The following is a 17,789-nucleotide window of genomic DNA, read 5'->3' on the forward strand; positions in this document are numbered from 1 at the left end:
GAGTGCAGTGGCATGATCTCGGCTCACTGCAACCGCCACCTCCCAGGTTCAAGCAATTCTCCTGCCTCAGCTTCCTGAGTAGCTGGGACTAGAGGCGTCCACCATCATGCCCAGCTAATTTTTATATTTTTAGTAGAGATGGGATTTCACCACGTTGCCCAGGCTTGTCTCGAACTCTTAATCTCAGGTGATCCACCCGCCTTGGCCTCCCAAAGTACTGGGATTACAGGCATGAGCCCCCGCACCCAGCCTATGTGAACTCATCTTTATAGGTCACCTTTACATCATTCTTATCCCTATGGCCTCTGTCATCATTTTTTGATATTGTTATGTTTTGCATTTTGTCTCAATCTCCGCTCTTAAACCTGTGACTTGTCACTTTGAAACCTTGCTTTGCCCTTTGCCTGATGCAATCCTGGACATCCACCCCAATTTCCATTCTCTGCTCAGAAGTCTTTGTATTTGTCTTAATATCTCTGTTGTAAATGATGTGTTTTGTTTTTCTCTGGGTTGATAACCTCTGGGAAGATAACCTCTCTATTCTATCTCCTCTTCCAGTTTGGTACTTTTATCCAATATTAAACCCCATCCCACAGCCCATTTCCTCTCTTTATTCTCTTATTTTCTAGACAGAATCTGACATGTAACATTTACATAAGCAAGTGAACAGTTTTAATGTATTTTGTGCCCTTCCTCTATGTATGAATATTACAAAAACAATGAGACTGCACACCAAGCAATTTCAGGAATTATAAAACTATGGATGTATGTGAGACAATGCTTGTAAACTTACAATACAGCAATTTTTTTCAGAAGTGAATTAAAAGTTGTCTAAGATAAATTGTCGGTTTCTCCTGCTATAGACATTCCTGACAATTTTCTCATGCTAGAAAGCCAAGAGTCATCCCTTTAAAAATACTACTCATAGGAGACATAGGGTCTTCTATTGTATGTAATTACAATGAATTATTTCATATAATAATATTGGAAAATGATAAAAAATGTTGTATGGCCCCTGTCCCTTGTGTACTGCCCTATCCACATCCATATTGCCTTATAATAAAATGGCAAATGGCTTGTTTGCTTTTTAGTTTGGGTAGGTATGGGCTGAGTTGACATACTCTTGAATTTCATCTATTTTAATCAAATGCTCTACATAAACTTGGCTTCTCTCAGCTGCCTGAGCCCATTACTAAGTTATATATTCCTTTTTCATTGCTCCATCACAGTGCTATAGATTTGAATGACACAAGTCATCTGTGATTGCGCTTGTGAAAGGTTCTATAGCAACTTAAGATATTGTTTTCAGATTGGACCACATTGTGCAACTCATATCCTAGTTCTGCCTTGATTCCCAAAAGGACTTCTTATGTAGATAATAATATATTTGAATAGAAAACATCCAATTCAAAATATTTGCAACACAGTAATTGAATGACTGCAGGTAGAAGATAATTTTCTTATTATTAATCCTGAACAGTTTAGCTCTACAGAATACCTGTACATTTCCAATATGCGCTCAGTTTCATGGAATTTGTTCTTCTCCCTGACATCTGGTTATTTAATCTTCTGCCAACATTGTGTCTGTAAAGCATATTTTTCCAGCTATGCCCACTCAGCTTTTAGACTATTGATGTTTTCATAGAGAACAGTGCATGTGTGTCAGATTATAGCTATTGATCTATGTTTGTTTGTTAATGCATACAGATGTTTAGACAGTGTTATGGCTTGTCTGATTGAGGATGTATAAATAAAAGGAGGAAAAAGAAAAAATACTTCTTTTTTATATAAATTTCATTGTTGAGTAGACTGTTTATTTGAATCAAAAATGCATTGGAATCAATGTTTCTCTAGATACGAGTTATCTTTTTCCATTTTTCAGTATCAAATGGGAGTAATAGGATGTAGAGCTATAATAGAGAGAGATTTCTATTTTTCAACAAAATAAATCTTTTTTAACCATATTGTGTCAAATTGTCTTAAAAATAAATTTTCTGTATACTCCAACATATTTCTCCCTATTAAATACTGTCAAAAAAGATTTATTTTTTTAAATTCCCACCTATTAAAGATTCTTTGCTAAAAGTTTTTAAACATAACACTTGGTTGAGTAATTTTGTTTCTAGTCATTTTCCAGTACTGATTGTCTCTACTTATTCTGTGCAATATTTACGATGAAGCTGCAATTTAAATAGCTTTAAAAGTATTAATATTGACCTTTACTTTCATCAAAACTGGCAAAAAGCAATGCACAAACATAATGTTATCATCGTGTAATTTTAGTGTGTGGCAGTCTCAAGGCAGATATAAAGAGAAGTAAAGCATGAGTTACTTGAGAGAATGTAAACATGAAGGCCCATATTTAAGAAAACTAATGATCAAACATCCAAACATACAGTAAGTTGCAATTTGAACTCACCACTTCACAACTACAAGCTTTGGGCTGGGCATGGTGTCTTACACCTGTAATCCCAGCATTTTGAGAGGTTGAGTCAGGATGATTGCTTGAAGCTAGGAATTCAAGACCAGCGTGGGCAGCATAGCGAGACTCTGTCTCCACAAAAAAAAAAAAAAAAAAAAAAAAAAAAAAAAATTTTAATTAGCAAGATGTGGTAGAGCATGACTAGTCCTAGCTATTAGAGTGGCTGAGGGGGGAGGATTACTTGAGCTCAGGAGTTTGAGGCTACAGTGAGCTCTAATCACTCCCCTACACTCCAGCTTGGGTGACACAGCTTTGGATATTTCACAGAGCTTCCATACCCATGACCTTAAGAAGCATGCTACTGTTGAGAAACATGTGCTTTTTCTGAGAAACACACCTCTTTGACTCAGGGAAGAGACTTACAAAAAGGAAACAAAGTGATTTGCTGAAGACCATATAGCTAATCATTACCACATCAGAACTAGGTCTGAGGTATACCAAACCCAGATTGCCTTGGAAAATGCCTGTTACTCAAACAAGCATCCAGTACGTTCTAGCACAATATAGGAAAAACTATAGTATACCAAAGGCCTGAGTTTAAATCTGGCTCTACCACTTACAAAAGGTTTGACCTTATGCATGTCACTTATTCTCTTCCTTCATGTCTGAATGAATCTTCAAATCTTTAGGCTGTTTTCAAGATTAAATAAGAAATTTTTAGGAGCTTAAATAGTATGCTAAAAACTGAGGATATATCAATGAATAAAACATAATGCCCACTTTCCAGAAGAGCACATTCTTTTGGAAGGGAAAGAAAAGTAAACTAACATTCAGTGAGAGTTTTGATCCATGAATAAAGATCAACACAGGTGTTAAAGGAGCACCTGGAAGAGCACCTGCCCACGTCAGGCCAGGTGGGGCTGAGGATGAGAAAAAGCTTCCTGAGAAGATGGTGCTTGCTTTGATTTTGAACAGATACACAGATGCCATTCAGGAAGGCAAGCAGACATTCCAGGAAGAGGGATCCGCAAGTGCAAAAGAAAGAGGCAGATAAACCATAATAATTTTCAGGAACTGCAAATGATCCCATATATAGTCTCTGGATAGAGAAATGAGAATATTGAGATGAATCATAAACTCTTATAATTATAAACTTTAAAAAATTTATTTTGATGTGTTTGGATTTTATTCCAAAACAAGCATTACCAGTAAAATATTTTGAGTACAGGATTTTCTTTGAAAGATCAGTTTGATGACACCGTAAAGTATTTACAGTATTAAAACTATGTTCAGACCCAAAGAATGTATTGTAGGATAAATACACTTCCTTTGTTTATATTTTTAAATTGTTCTTGAAACCAATAATCTCTATTTTTAATAGTTATCATATATCCCTCCATTTGTTTTTACTTCTTCACTTTGAACAGGCATATGCTCCAGTTGCCCCTTAGGAAAGTGTGTATATGAAGGATACTTGAGACTCTTCGCATCTAAATCTTCATTCAACCTTCAGATTTATAGACTACTTGCCCAGAAGTAAATTCCAGTTGGAAATAGTTTTCCCTTAGATTTTGGAAGTATATCTGCTTGCCTTCCAGATTCTGGTGTTATCGATCTGAAATTTCATGCCTTCTGCTCTGCAATTCTTTGAATGAGACAAATCCTTTCCTCCTGTGGGATCTCCCTTCCATCCCTTCTCCCCCGCATCTCTATTATTCAGAAAATTCATTAAGATGAGTCTTGACTTGAATTTAATGTGTCTTTTCCATCTGGAAATCTATGTCCCTCAGTTCTGGGACATTTCATTTCATCATTACCTTGATAACTCCCCTCTCCACCATTCCTCATTTTCTATTTTCTCTCTTTCTGTGTCTTCCATTAAATATAGGAATTTCTGATTTGACCCTTTGATGATCTTACCTTTGCCTTTCTATTTTCTACGTCTCAATAATTTTGTTCTAGTTTCTAATAGATTTCCTTAATTTCAGTTCTAACTCTATCCATTTTTATTGTATAATAACTTCTGCATTTTTAAAAGTTCTAAGTTATCCTGTTTATACCATTCTATTCTATTTTCATAAATGAGATATTGTCTCTCATCCGCCAAATATAACTTCCCAAGGCAAAGTCTATTCATCAACATATCCTGAGTGCTTGGAACAGTAGTTGTCATAGATGCTTTATGCTCTTGCTTAATGAATATTTGTTGAATGAATGAATAAATGATGCTCGCTGAATCATTCAATTATAGTTTCATTGAAGATTTCTTCAGATTCCTGTTTTGTCTCTATTTCTTTTGGTTTGTTATCTTGTGTGATTTTCTTTGTTGTCTTTCATCTAAAATACTTTACTTAAAGACAAAATAAAACAAATCAATGGTGAACCTTAGATATTATTCATACTTAAGAGTGAGATCCAAATATGTTGATGAGAAACTATGCATGTCATGGGCAGGGCTAGAGTGGCAGACTCTACCACAATATTATATGATGGGGACTTGGCTATCTCATTCTCTTTGTCTTTTCCAATATCTGCACATCTTTTCTCTAGGGCTGAGGAATTTCCTTGTAGAATAATACTTCCAGTCTTCTGCCTAGGGCCAATAGTCCTCACTTTTAGAATTCCGGGAGTTTGTTAAGGGAAAATAGCTACAGAAGTGGGGAATACATATGTGGTTTATTTTGTTTGTTTTTTCAAATCTTTCATTTTTACCAAGGCATCTCCATCCCTCACCTTTGCCCGTCTCTCAGGCAAGTACATTGCTGTGCATCCTCTCTCAAGGGCAAGGTTTCGTTATTCTTCTGAGTGGAAGAGGAGTCTCTTGACAGCATGGACTTTGAGTTGGAAACTTTGTCTCAAACTGTTCATTTGATAAATGCCAAAAAAAGTCCACTCTATTTTCAAACCCAATCTGAAACTCCCAAACTTGACAGTATCTGGTACTTCAATTTCTGACTTTTTTTTTTTTTCCAGAGTGGATCATATTTCTGTGTTTTATACCATAAAAGTAATTATCTTCTCTAACTCTCCAGTCTGCTAAATCAGTTATTACTCGTATAACTGTTTATTCAAAAGTTTTACTTGTCGTTTTAGTTTGATGTTTCCTCCTGTTAAATTTTCTTTGTTTTTGTGGGCTTATTTTTTTTTTTGCCAAGTTGCCATTGTAATGGAGTTTCAAGAAAGAAGAGCTATAAATGTATATGCTTTTGTTCCAAAACATACAATTAAATTATTATGAACAGAAGGAGAGATACAGAGAAAGAAAACTGGAAATACCACAATTTCTTAGAACAGTTCTTTTGTAAACAGCAAGCATACCTGTAAATTATTTTTTGTAGCAGAGTCATTAATATTGTAGGTATATTTCAAGTTTCTTTTTCAGTACTACTACTGCAACTTTGGTGTGTTAAAAGAGTGATCACAATACCCAAAAAGAATTGTTTTCTCTTTGTAACCCTTTGCATGTTCTGTGTCCAGCTGAAATTTTCTGGTACTTCTTTTCTTGTTTTAACCTGGGAGACTCTCTCATATACCTTAAATATAGTAAAAATATAATTATATTACACATATGTGCCACTGATAGAATTGTTTTAGGTAGCATAGGTGGCTAAATTGAACGGCAGAAGTCTTCCCAAATAACTCGTCATTCTCTCTACTCCAATTCACTTTCCAATCTCACATTTCCTACTCACAGTTTTTCTACTCACATTTTTGTGCACTTTAGGAATTATTTAACTCTGCTTGTCACATATATTAGATTTATTTATGAAGGTTGAGTGATGGAAAGTGACTTAAAATCAGACAGACCTAGATTTGAACTTGAATTTGGCCTTCCCTGCTAGCCACATGACCTGAAACCAGTTATCTAATGTCTCTAAGCTGCAGTTCTGTAATCCTTAAAATGGGAATAATGTAGTACATACTTCATTAGGCAGTCACGAAGCATAACACATTTGATAAACTGAAAGGGTACAGCTGCAGCTTTCTTTATACATATTAATTTGCAAGTGATAAATAGATAAACCATCAAAAGTTAGAAAAGGTATCTATATTTTGATGAGCCTGTGTAAATACTATATTCAAATATTTCAAATTTGAGTAAGTAACTGAGCTGACTGAAAAATCTCTAAAAATAAGTACAAGATAATCAGAAGAAAACCAGAATGAAAAGGAAATCTGAATTTGTCAGGATTGGTCAGGAAGAGTCGTTTAACTAGGATACCTTCTGACCATAAAGTCTGTTGTTGTTTTTTTTTTTTTTCCCTAGTTCAGGCTAAACATCTTATAATATGAATTTAGTTATGTTTCCTGATTATATCTGGCACCCTGAGTGATATAATAAAAAGTATCAACAATTTTGTCAATCTCTACCCAGTGCCCTTAACAAGCCACGTTCCCCTCAGAAACACAGGGACAATCACAAATACAGCTATTAAGGATTCACATCCTGTGATCTCTAGGTCTTGACCACTTGGAAGTATGCATTGCTCTGGGAATTCAGAGAAGCGAGGGAAATGCAGACTAGAAGATATGAGGCTGCAGATGGGAGGAGGCCTTGAGTAAAGACTGGAAGCATGTCCAAGGTTTGATGGTTTGAGGAGAGTGGGACACTTTAAAGAAGGAGAATAGTTTAATTGAAGACCCAGACAGGGGCATGTGGAGAGACATATAGGAGACTTGTGGTATCAGAGAAAACCACAGCCAAAGTTGGACAACTGGAGTTGGCCCCAAAACATCCAAAACATTTGATCATAAAATAAAAGTTCATAGAAGTGAAGTGACTTATTCAAGGTCACAGAGACAATTAGTAGCCAAGTCATTAATGCAGCCTTTAGTCCAGGCCTCTTTTTGATTCTGTGTGCTAAGGTTCCCACAGAGTTTGAGTCAGCATTCTGGGTATTAGGGCAAATACATAGAGGCACACACATTTGATCAATTTTTATAAGATCGTAAATTCGGAAACCCACACATAGTCAATGCTATTAACTGTCACCTGGACCTGATGTAAAACCCAGGTCTGAAAATGCAGCCTGAAAATGAGCCTGCTTTAGTCTGGAGTTTTCCATTCACACAGCGAATATAGCCCCCATCTAACAGACACCCTGTACGATATGCACATGAGGTGCATATGGATAATTGCACACTGGTTACATGACTTCTCGCTCAGGCCGTGCTTCCCATGGCATTAAACTGGGCATCACTTAGGCCCACAGTATACCTCGTGAATGATTTTCTCCTTGCACTGGTCCATGTCCTGTTCCCTTTTGCTCATAATAAGGTAAAGCACCCCAGCATATTTTTTTCTCCTACTTATTCCTGTTTCTGTATTCCACTTCTTAGTGCTAATCTCCATTAAAATAAAGACTAGAAAGGAGAATATCCCCCAAATAATGGGCAGAGTCTTGACATCAGGATTGGCACTCTATACTCAATTGGGCACAAGTCATGACTTGGCTATAACCGGCTGTGTGACCTTGAACAAGTCACTTTACTTCTCTGAACTATACCCAACTGGGCATAAGTCATCATCCACCTTCTTTTTGTTTTCCTGAAATGAGTCACTGTCTTCTCACCTTCCTTGTAAGCTCCTGTGTGCAGGAACTGTGCTTTCTGCTTTGTCCTCCAATCCACAAAAACACAAATTGCCCAGCCTAAAATTTGGGCATCTAGCATCTAACAACTGTTGATTGATGGGTGGATTGGTTGAAAGCAGAATGAGTATTACTGGCCAAGTAATTATGTTGATGGACGAAGAGAAAGGAAACAAAATTCATTAATGCCAGTATCATTGTAGCCTTCTCCACAGCAGTTTCCCCATTTTTGTGTATCTTGTGTATCCCCAAATCCCCTGGAATGTCTTGTGTGGTTATCCAAGGATATCTTCCCTATACTTTCTTCCCCTCATGTAAACTCTCACCTATCTTTCTTCCCCTGGTACCTCCTGTGCCTTCTTGGGGTTTGAATTCTTAAAAGAGAGCATGTAAACATTCTCCTGCAGCCTGCTGCCTGCCAGAGCCAAAGGCGTTGTCAGCGACAAGCCAGCAGCGGCAGCGTGGTGCTGGGCTGTGTTTTTGCAAGTACAAGACAGAAAATCCATGTAATTACCTCTGAAGCCTGAGAAGCTGTGCCGTCTGACAGAACAGCATGTGTAGGAAGCACTTTGTCAGGCCTCTGCTGACTAATTCCCCACTCCACCTGGGGTTGTGTGTGTGAGTGTTTGTGTAGGCGTGGGTGTGTGTGAACACGCTGGCGTCTGTAAGTCCCACCAGCAGCTCACCGATATTTAACTCCAAGACTCCAGCCCCTCTCTTATTTACTGGCAATCCCAGCACTGCTTTGTCTTAATTCAGAGGAAATATGGGCTTTGGAAGGCCCTCAAGATGGCCTTACAACGTGGCAGGAGGCAGCCTTCTCTTTCCCTGGCATTCAGTGCTGCTGCTCAGAAATAGAGCAAAATCTACTCCCCGCAACAAATTGGCCATAAAGAAGTCCAAAGCCCGGCATTCCTAAAGGTGAGAAAACCAAATCTTCCCGAAGTAGAGTCCCTGCTTCATCCTGAGAAGCTGTATGACCCAGAACATCTCAACATGTGCTCTTGGATCTTGCAGCCTCATTCATTTAAAGGTGTTGCAAATTAGCTTGAATATCTAGGTCCACTTTCCAGGGGAAACCCAGATTGAGAGGGCAGTCCCATGGAGTCAGAGAAAGAGGAGGGATGCAGTTATTCTTTATCTTGCCTCACTACAGTTATGAACCTTGGACGATTCTTTACCTCTTGCTGACTAATAACCATGTATGATGAGGGAAAATTGAGTGACAGAACTGGTTTCAAAGCATATGGCTGCTAGTGACTATATTGGTGCTTTCCCCACGAAACTGCAACATCTTAAAGTAGAAGGTTTGGTCTTTTATTCTCCATCTCTGTATCACCAGCACATGTAACAGTGTTTGGCATACAGTAAGGACACAATAAATATTTGTCGAATGAATGAAAGAATTAATAAACGAATGCATTAAGCCAATTCAGCTTTCTGAGTTTCTTTTTGTTCACGTGTTAAAAAAAGTTCAATAACATTTACTTTCCAAGGTTATAGTGTAGTTGAATGGAATAAAACAGTCATGGGACTCTATAAATAGGCACTACCTATTTCCCTATCTTCACAAACAAACAGCTTAAGGAACATTTTTCCCCCAATTAATGGTTGGCACCCTGAATATGATTCACTCTATGACATGCCTGGAGTTTTGCCATGGACATGTTTGGCATCATGTGGAGAAAGAAATAACCATAAGGGGAAGCTCACACTATTATGTAGAAACTTGTTTCTCCCTGTAGCCTGACAGATAAGTTCCAAAATCTATAAGAATCCCAGTAGGAATCTAGGAAGCAGGCATACAGCTCAGTGGGCAGCCAATGTTAAGACTTGCTGCCAGGCCTTCTGGATCCCTTGGTTGCAAATCCCACTCTCCCCGCAAGCAGAGAGGCTGTGCTTTCAATCCATTCCTTTTCCAATTGCCTCGGACAGAATAATTTGATGAACAGATTTATAATAAAAGATAGGGAGCTGGAGATGAAACCCTTTACTTGAATATTTGCATTTTATAAGTGTACACCTACATGTAAAGAATGGGTCAGTATTAGTGACATTTAAGATATCAGTGGAAAATAAATCTCTGACTGCTTGAGAGGTCCTAAGGAATGGTCTTCCGTACTGTTGTACCCTTAGCCGCCCAACACTGTGCCCACTACACATGGGCTATCGATGAACAGTGGGTTTCAATTTTACTCATGGAGCTGGCTTTGCTCAGATATCAAGTTCTTTGAGTGGGAATATTCGTTGACTTCAAACTATAGCTTTGATACACTTTACTTTTTTGGAAACTTTGTGTTTGGAAAGTATGAGCAGTCATGTGTACACAACATCACTGTTGCTGGATGTAGAAGGTGGCTGTAATCAGCCAAACCAGGCCCCAAGAATTCCCCATAGAATGCCTGCTAATGTTTTGTCAGCTGAGTTTTATATGACTTAAGCAAAAAGACAGAGCCCCATGAGCAGCATGGCTGGAATTATGACAGCTAATAATGATAATAATGAATAATTCATAAATGATCAATCTGTGGTGTTTCCTACGTAGAGATTTCTCTAAAGGACTTGGGCTGAGAGACTTGAGCAGCGAAGCCCTTTCTAAGTGTGCAAGGGTTAAGGAAGAAATAGAGTAAGACTAACAAGAGTTCTTTCTTGACTGGCCCAGGATTTACTGCCAAAGGAAGGGGCTTTGCTTTTCTCTCCTGCCCCTGACCCTCAGGCTACCACCTTGATTAGTAAACCCAATCATTTCTGTCTTGTATATGCTATTGTTTATGTTACCAACTACCCCTTTTGAAAATCTAACCTAAATAAGAACTTCCATTCCCCCCACAGTAAATATTAAAGATTCTCCAATCTCTAATAATAATAAAAGTTCATTAGTAAGAAGACTGCTATGGTGTGACTGTGTCCTCCTAAAATTCACGTGTTAAAACTGAATCACCAAAGTGATAGTATTAAGAGGTGGGGCTTTTAGCACACTTATAAAAGAGGTGGAGACAACTGTTCACCCCTTCCACCGTGTGAGGATACAGCAAGGAAACAGAGCAGCCCTCGACAGACACCAAGTCTGTTGGTACCTTAATCTTGATTTTTCGGTCGCTGGAACTTTGAGACAAATTTCTATTGTTTATTTATTACCCTGTCTCAAGTGGTTTGTAATAGCAGCAAGGATGAACTAAGCACCAAAACTGCGTGGCCCCAAATTTTCAGGGTTTTGTTCTTATGTTAACTTGTAGAAACTCTATTTCTATTATACTTGGCCTAGTTCAAAGAACTGGTGAATAAATTGACTCCCCTTATATCTCTTTCTAATAGATATCAGTTTCGTCTTGTTCCAGAAAATTATTTTTCTCTCTCTTGTTTTTGTGACGTTCTTTACATTTGTAAATTCTAAATAGGGTGTGAGATAGGAATTAAACCTACAACTGAAAATATTAATTATTTCTGTGTGAAGAGTAAGTGGTAGCTTGAGAATTCATGAGAAGGGAATGAAGTAAAAGAAAGCATAGGATGAGAGAAAGTGTTCATGAAATACCTGGGCAGAAACTGGAAAAATAAGGGTCCACATCAACAACAATGATCTGTCTGTATATTAAAAATAAAACACTACACTGAGGTCCACTAATACATTTTACTGGACAGCATAGCAGCATATTCACTTTTTCTATGCCCAAGGAATAAAAACTGACTTGATATGCAGGGCATTAAGAAATTAACAAAAGTAGTTACATAATCATACACATGACAATATGGGAGATGTTGGGGAAAATAGACAATTAATTGTGAAAGGAGTAGTAGTGAGAAAGTATTGTAAGTTTAAAGGCCTAAGAAAGTCTGAAGAAACTCAAACCAGATGCTATCTCTGTTTACAAATTCTAAATGCCTGGTTTCACACAAATGCATAAAAAATATGCCCCCACAATAAAACAAGTTCTGTGAAAGTTAAATAGCATAAGCTACTCAGAGTTGACTCCATGTAGGTAGTCAGTCTCCCCTAAATGAACAGGAGAGTGGATGGGAGAGATGACCAGTAACATCAGCTCACTGGACAAGTTTTTCTGAATGCCCTTGAACCTCAAATCAGACTGGGAACTTATGAAGACACAAAGAAAGTGAAGATGTGAGCATTTTCCTTTGTCTGTCACTTGCGGACTATGTGGCCTTGGTCAAATAATATCATTCTGATCTTATTTTCCCTTCTGTAAGGACAGAATAAGCTGGGCATGGTGGCTCACACCTGTAATCCCAGCACTTTGGGAGGCTGAGACAGGTGGATCAGCTGAGGTCATGAGTTCAAGACCAGCCTGGCCAACATGGTGAAACCCTGTCTCTACTCAAAAAAAAACAAAAACAAAAACACACACACACAAGAGAAAACACAAAAATAGCCAAGCATGGTGGTGTGCACCTGTAATCCCAGTTACTTAGTAGGCTGGCAGGAGAATCACTTGAACGTGGGAGGCAGAGGTTGCAATGAGCCAAGATTGTGCCACTGCATCCCAGCCTGCCTGGGAGACACAGCAAGACTTCATCTCAATAAAAGAAAAAAAAAAAAAAGACAGAATAATAGTAACTATTCTAAATGCTATCAGTGTCATGAAGTGATTAGATGAGACAGCATATATCAAAGCACTTTTGGATACTTAATTACAATGCACAATTTTTAACAGCTTTCTTGATGTACAACTGACAAAATAAACTGTAAATTTTTAAAAGGTATAATTTCGTAATTTTTGACATATTTGCCCCTGAAACCATCATTCTAATCAAGGTAGTGAACACATTAATCATGTCCAAAGTTATGCTCCTTTGTAACACCTCTTCCCTGTCTTTCCCTCCATGCACCTCCCCAGGCAACCACTAACCTTCCTCATGTCACTGTAGATTAGTTAGCATTTTCCAGAGTTTTATATAAATGGAATCATGTAACATGTTCTCTTTTTTTGTTTGGCTTCTTCTACTCAGCATAATTATTTTGAGATTTTCCCATGTTGTGGGTTACTCATTTTTACTTTATTCATTTTCATTGCTGAGTAGTATTTTACATACTCCACAAATTGTTTATCCATTCACCATTGAAGAAGTTTGGGTTGTCTTGCAGTTTTTAGCTATTATAATAAAATGGTTATGAACACTTATGTACAAATAGTTATGTACAACTAATTGAATAAGATTTCTTTTCTCTTTGGTAAATATCTAGAAGTAAAATGGCTGGATCACATAACAGATTATGTTTAGCTTTTTAAAAAACCTGCCAAACTGTTTGCTGAAAAGATTGCACCATTTTACATCCTTACCACCAGCTTCCTTCAAATCCTTGCCGAAACAAAACGTGATTAGCCTTTTAAATTCTAGTCATCGTGTAGATGTGTGGTGGGGTTACCTCACTGGAGTTTTAATTCGCACTACTCTAAGAACTAACAATGTTCTGCATCTCGTGTGCTCATTTGTCATTCATTTTTTTAGTGAAGTATCTGTTTAAATATTTTGCCCATTTATACTGAGTTGCCTTTTTTCTTATTATTGAATTCTGGAATTCTGGATATAAGTGATTTTTCAGAAATAGGATTTGTAAATATTTTCTGCTTTTCTATAGCCTTTTTTTTTCTTAACAGTGTCTTTTGAAGAGTAGGTTCTAATTTTGATAAAGTCAAATTTGCCAGTTTTTTTTTCTTTTTAGTAAATAGCGCTTTGGTGTCCTATTTAATAAATTTTTGCCTATCCTTAGTCACAAAAAATGTTTCTATATTTTTTCACTAGAAGTCTAATAGCTATAGATTTTATATTTAATTGTTTGATTATTTAATTGTATGATCTATTTTGAGTTGATTTTTCCATACAATATAAAGTGTAGATTAAAGTTCATTTTGTATGTGCATATTCAGTTTTTCTAAAAACACTTGTTGAAAATACTTTTTCCATAGGAATGCCTTTGCACCTTTGTCAAAAAATTATTCTATGCATATATAGACAAGTCTGTTTGTGAACTCTATTCTCTTCCATTAACTTATTTATCTATTTTATGCCAATACTACACATGCTGTTTTGATTATTATAGTTTTGCAATAATTCTGAAAATCCTGTGATGTCAGTTCATTGACCTGTTTCCCTTCTTCAGAGGTGTTTTAACTATTGTGTTACATTTCTGTATGAATTTTAGAATTCGCTTTTCATTTAGCAGTAACTAACATCTTAATAATAGTGAATATTCTGGCCTATGAAAAAGATATATTTCTTTATTTAACTAATTCTTTATCTCAACATTTTCTTTTAGTTTTAAGGATATATGTCTTTCATATTGTTTGCCCAATGAATCTCGGAAGATTTTACAGTTTTGAATTCTTGTGACTTTTTTTAAAGTTCTTATTGTTTATGGCTAGTACATATAAATATAATATATCTCTGTATTATAATCCTGCATCCTGCATTCTCTCTAACTTAACTTATTACTACCAGTAGCATTTTGGTAGATCTCATCAGATTTTCTACATAAATGATCAGTTAAACATCTTTCTTTCCCTTCTATCCTTACATTGAAATAATTTTTGTCAAAATTAGGTAATAGATTTGGTCAAATACTTTTTCCCTTTGATTCTGTTTAGCAGAGCATGTGATTTTTTTTCAATTTGTCAATATAATTAGTAGCATTAATTGCTTTTTCATTGGTAAATAAATCCCACATTCCTGGGATAAATGTCTCTTAATCATTATATAGTATCCTATGTGTGTATTGCTGAATTCAAAATGTCAATATTTTGTTTAAATTTTTTGCATCTAGTCACATGAAGAATATTGGTTTGTAGTTTTTTTATTAATAAGCCTTTATATATTTTTTATATCAAGGTAATATTGAAATTAATATCTACTGAAAGAGTGTGAGTGGAGTTGATATTATGTCATACTTAAATGTTTGTCCAATACATCTAAGTTGTTGAATTATTAGGCAAAATGTTGTTGTTAATATTTTATCAACACTTCTTAATATCTATAGAATCTGTAGTGATGCCACATGTCTCATTTCTGTTATTGGTAAATTGTACCTTTTCTCTTTTTTTCCTGATCAATCTGGCTAGAGTTTTACCAATTTAGTTGGTGTTTTCAAAGACCCAGCTCCTGGTATTATTTATTTTCTTTTGGTTACATTTAAAAAATATTTCACTGATTTGCACCTTACACTTTATTGTTTACACTCTTGTTTTTATTTTGGGTTTCATTTGTTCTTTATTATCTAGCTTCTTATGGTAGAAGCTGTGCTCATATATTTGAGAACTTTTATCTTTTCTGAAAAGATGTTTAGTGCTATAAATTCTGATCCTGCATGTATTTAATGATATCCCACTAATGTTTTAATTCATTCTCTTTTGTTTTTATTCAACCTCAAATATTGTCATAATTCAATTTAGATTTTATTTTGCCTCATGGATTCTTTAAAATTGTGTTATTTAGTTTTCAAATATTTTGTGATTTTTCAAAGCCCTGTTACTGATTTCAAATTTAATTCCATTGACGGAAAATACATTAGGTATTTTAAAATATATCAAGGTGTATTTTATAGCCCAGAATATAGATATTTTAAAATATATCAAGATTTATTTTATAGCCCAGAATATAGTCTACATCAGCAGATGTTCTATAAGTAATTTAGAAGAATACATATTCTCCCAGTGGCAAGAGATGTGTTCTATCAATATCAATTATACTGAGGTGATTGATTTCTGTTCAAATTATCTGTATTTTTATTAATTTTCTGCCTACTAGTTCTATCATTATTAAAAGAGGGACATTAACATCATATTCTGTAATTGTGGACTTATCAATTTCTTATTTTTTAAATCTGCTTTTGCTTTTTATGTTTTGACACACTGTTCTGAAGGGCACATTTAGTATTGTTATATCCTCCTGATACATTGAACCCTGTATCAGAGATGACTTTCATTTTCTCTGATATTACACTTCGGCCTTGATATCTATTTTGTCCTATGTTAATGTATCCTTTCCAGCTTTCTTTTAATTGATATTAGCATGGAATTTCTTTTTCTATACATGTTCTGTCATTATATTTATATTATGTTTATATTATTCTCATCATGATATTTACATTATTATTTTTGTAGGCAGCATTCATTGAGATTTGCCTTTTAACCTGTTTAACAATCTATGCTTTTGAATTGGTGAATTTAGATTATTTACACTTAATGTGACCATTGGTATGGTTATTTTAAATCTGTCATCTTGTTATTTGTTCTTTTTTTGTTTGTTTCAGTTTTTTTTTTGATACTCCTTTTGCTTTTTCCCTGGCTTCTTTTGGCTTAATTGAGATTTTTTTTCTTATTTCATTTTCCCTCCTTTATAGGCTTATTACTAGTAACTTTCAATATTGTTGCCTTAGTTGTTGCTTAAGAGTTTACAATATGTACCTTTAGCTTATTATAGACTAACTTCACGTGATAATATACCACTTCAGGGATAGTAAAATAATCTTAAGCATTAGACTTCCATTTCTCTTTTCTTGGCCTTTGTGCTATTGTTGTCAAACATTTTGTTTTTATATATATTATAAGCCCCAAACTACAATTTTTTTATTTAAGCAGTAAATTGTTTTTAAAGACATTTAAATAATAGAAAAAATTACATGTTTATCAATACAGGTATTATTTTGGGTGCTCGTTTTTTTGTATAGATTTATATTTTCATGTAGTATTTTCTATCTGCTTAAATCACTATCTTTAAAATGTCTTGTAGTGTGAATCTTCTGATGAATTGTTTAAACATTTATATATCTGAAAAAAGTCTATTTCACTTTTAATTTTTAAAAGACATTTTTCACATGGTATAGAATTCTAGGCAGTGTTTTTGTTTGTTTCCTGTTTTGATTATTTAATAACTTTACTCCACTGTCTGTTCCTTTGCATTATTTTTAGATGAGATATTTGCTATTTGTTATCATCCTTATCTTCGTTGCTCTACATGTCTTCTTTGGCTAAAGGATTTATCTTCATTTCTGATTTTCAACGATTTGATTATGATGTGCTTTGTTATTTTTTTATTCATGTACCTTTTTACAAAGTAAATGTTAATATGTATATTTAAGGTATACAACATGATTCTATATGCAAATAGTAAAAAACAACTATAATGAAGTGCATTAGCATATCCATCATCCCTCACATAGTTACCCATTTTTGTATCAAGAGCAGCTAAAATCTATTCATTTATCATGACTCCCACATATAGGATAATTTGATTACCTATGGTCTTCATATGATAGATCTCTAGACTTCTTCCTACATTATCTGCTACTTGGTATTCTCTGATCTACATCTTCGTGTTTCTTTTGCTGGAGATTTCTGTATTAATAACTTTTATCAGATCTGGACAATTTTTATCCATTTTTTTCTGTCCCTTCTCTCTCTCTTTCCTCTCCTTTGAGGATGCCAATTATATCTGTAATAGAATTTCTGCATGTTTAATCTCTTTATGATTAATTTCAGACATTTCCCATTACTGTGTCTTCCAGTTCACTGTTTCCTTTATATTTTATAAGATGTCATAAGATCCATCCAATAAACTTTTCATCTCAGATATCTAAGTTTTCATCTCTAGAAATTTGATTTGAACCATTTTGTAATATGTTCCGTGTCTTTCATCAGTTTTTGAAGATAATTATCTTATTGCCCTTTTCCAATGGTTTTTTTACATCTGCATTAGTCCCGAGTTGATTTTGGTTATTGATTGTTCTCATAATGTATCCTATTTGCACATCCCTTTGAATGCTT

Source organism: Macaca nemestrina, chromosome 19 (genome assembly GCF_043159975.1).
Source record: "Macaca nemestrina isolate mMacNem1 chromosome 19, mMacNem.hap1, whole genome shotgun sequence".
In the NCBI taxonomy this organism is placed as follows: domain Eukaryota; kingdom Metazoa; phylum Chordata; class Mammalia; order Primates; family Cercopithecidae; genus Macaca; species Macaca nemestrina.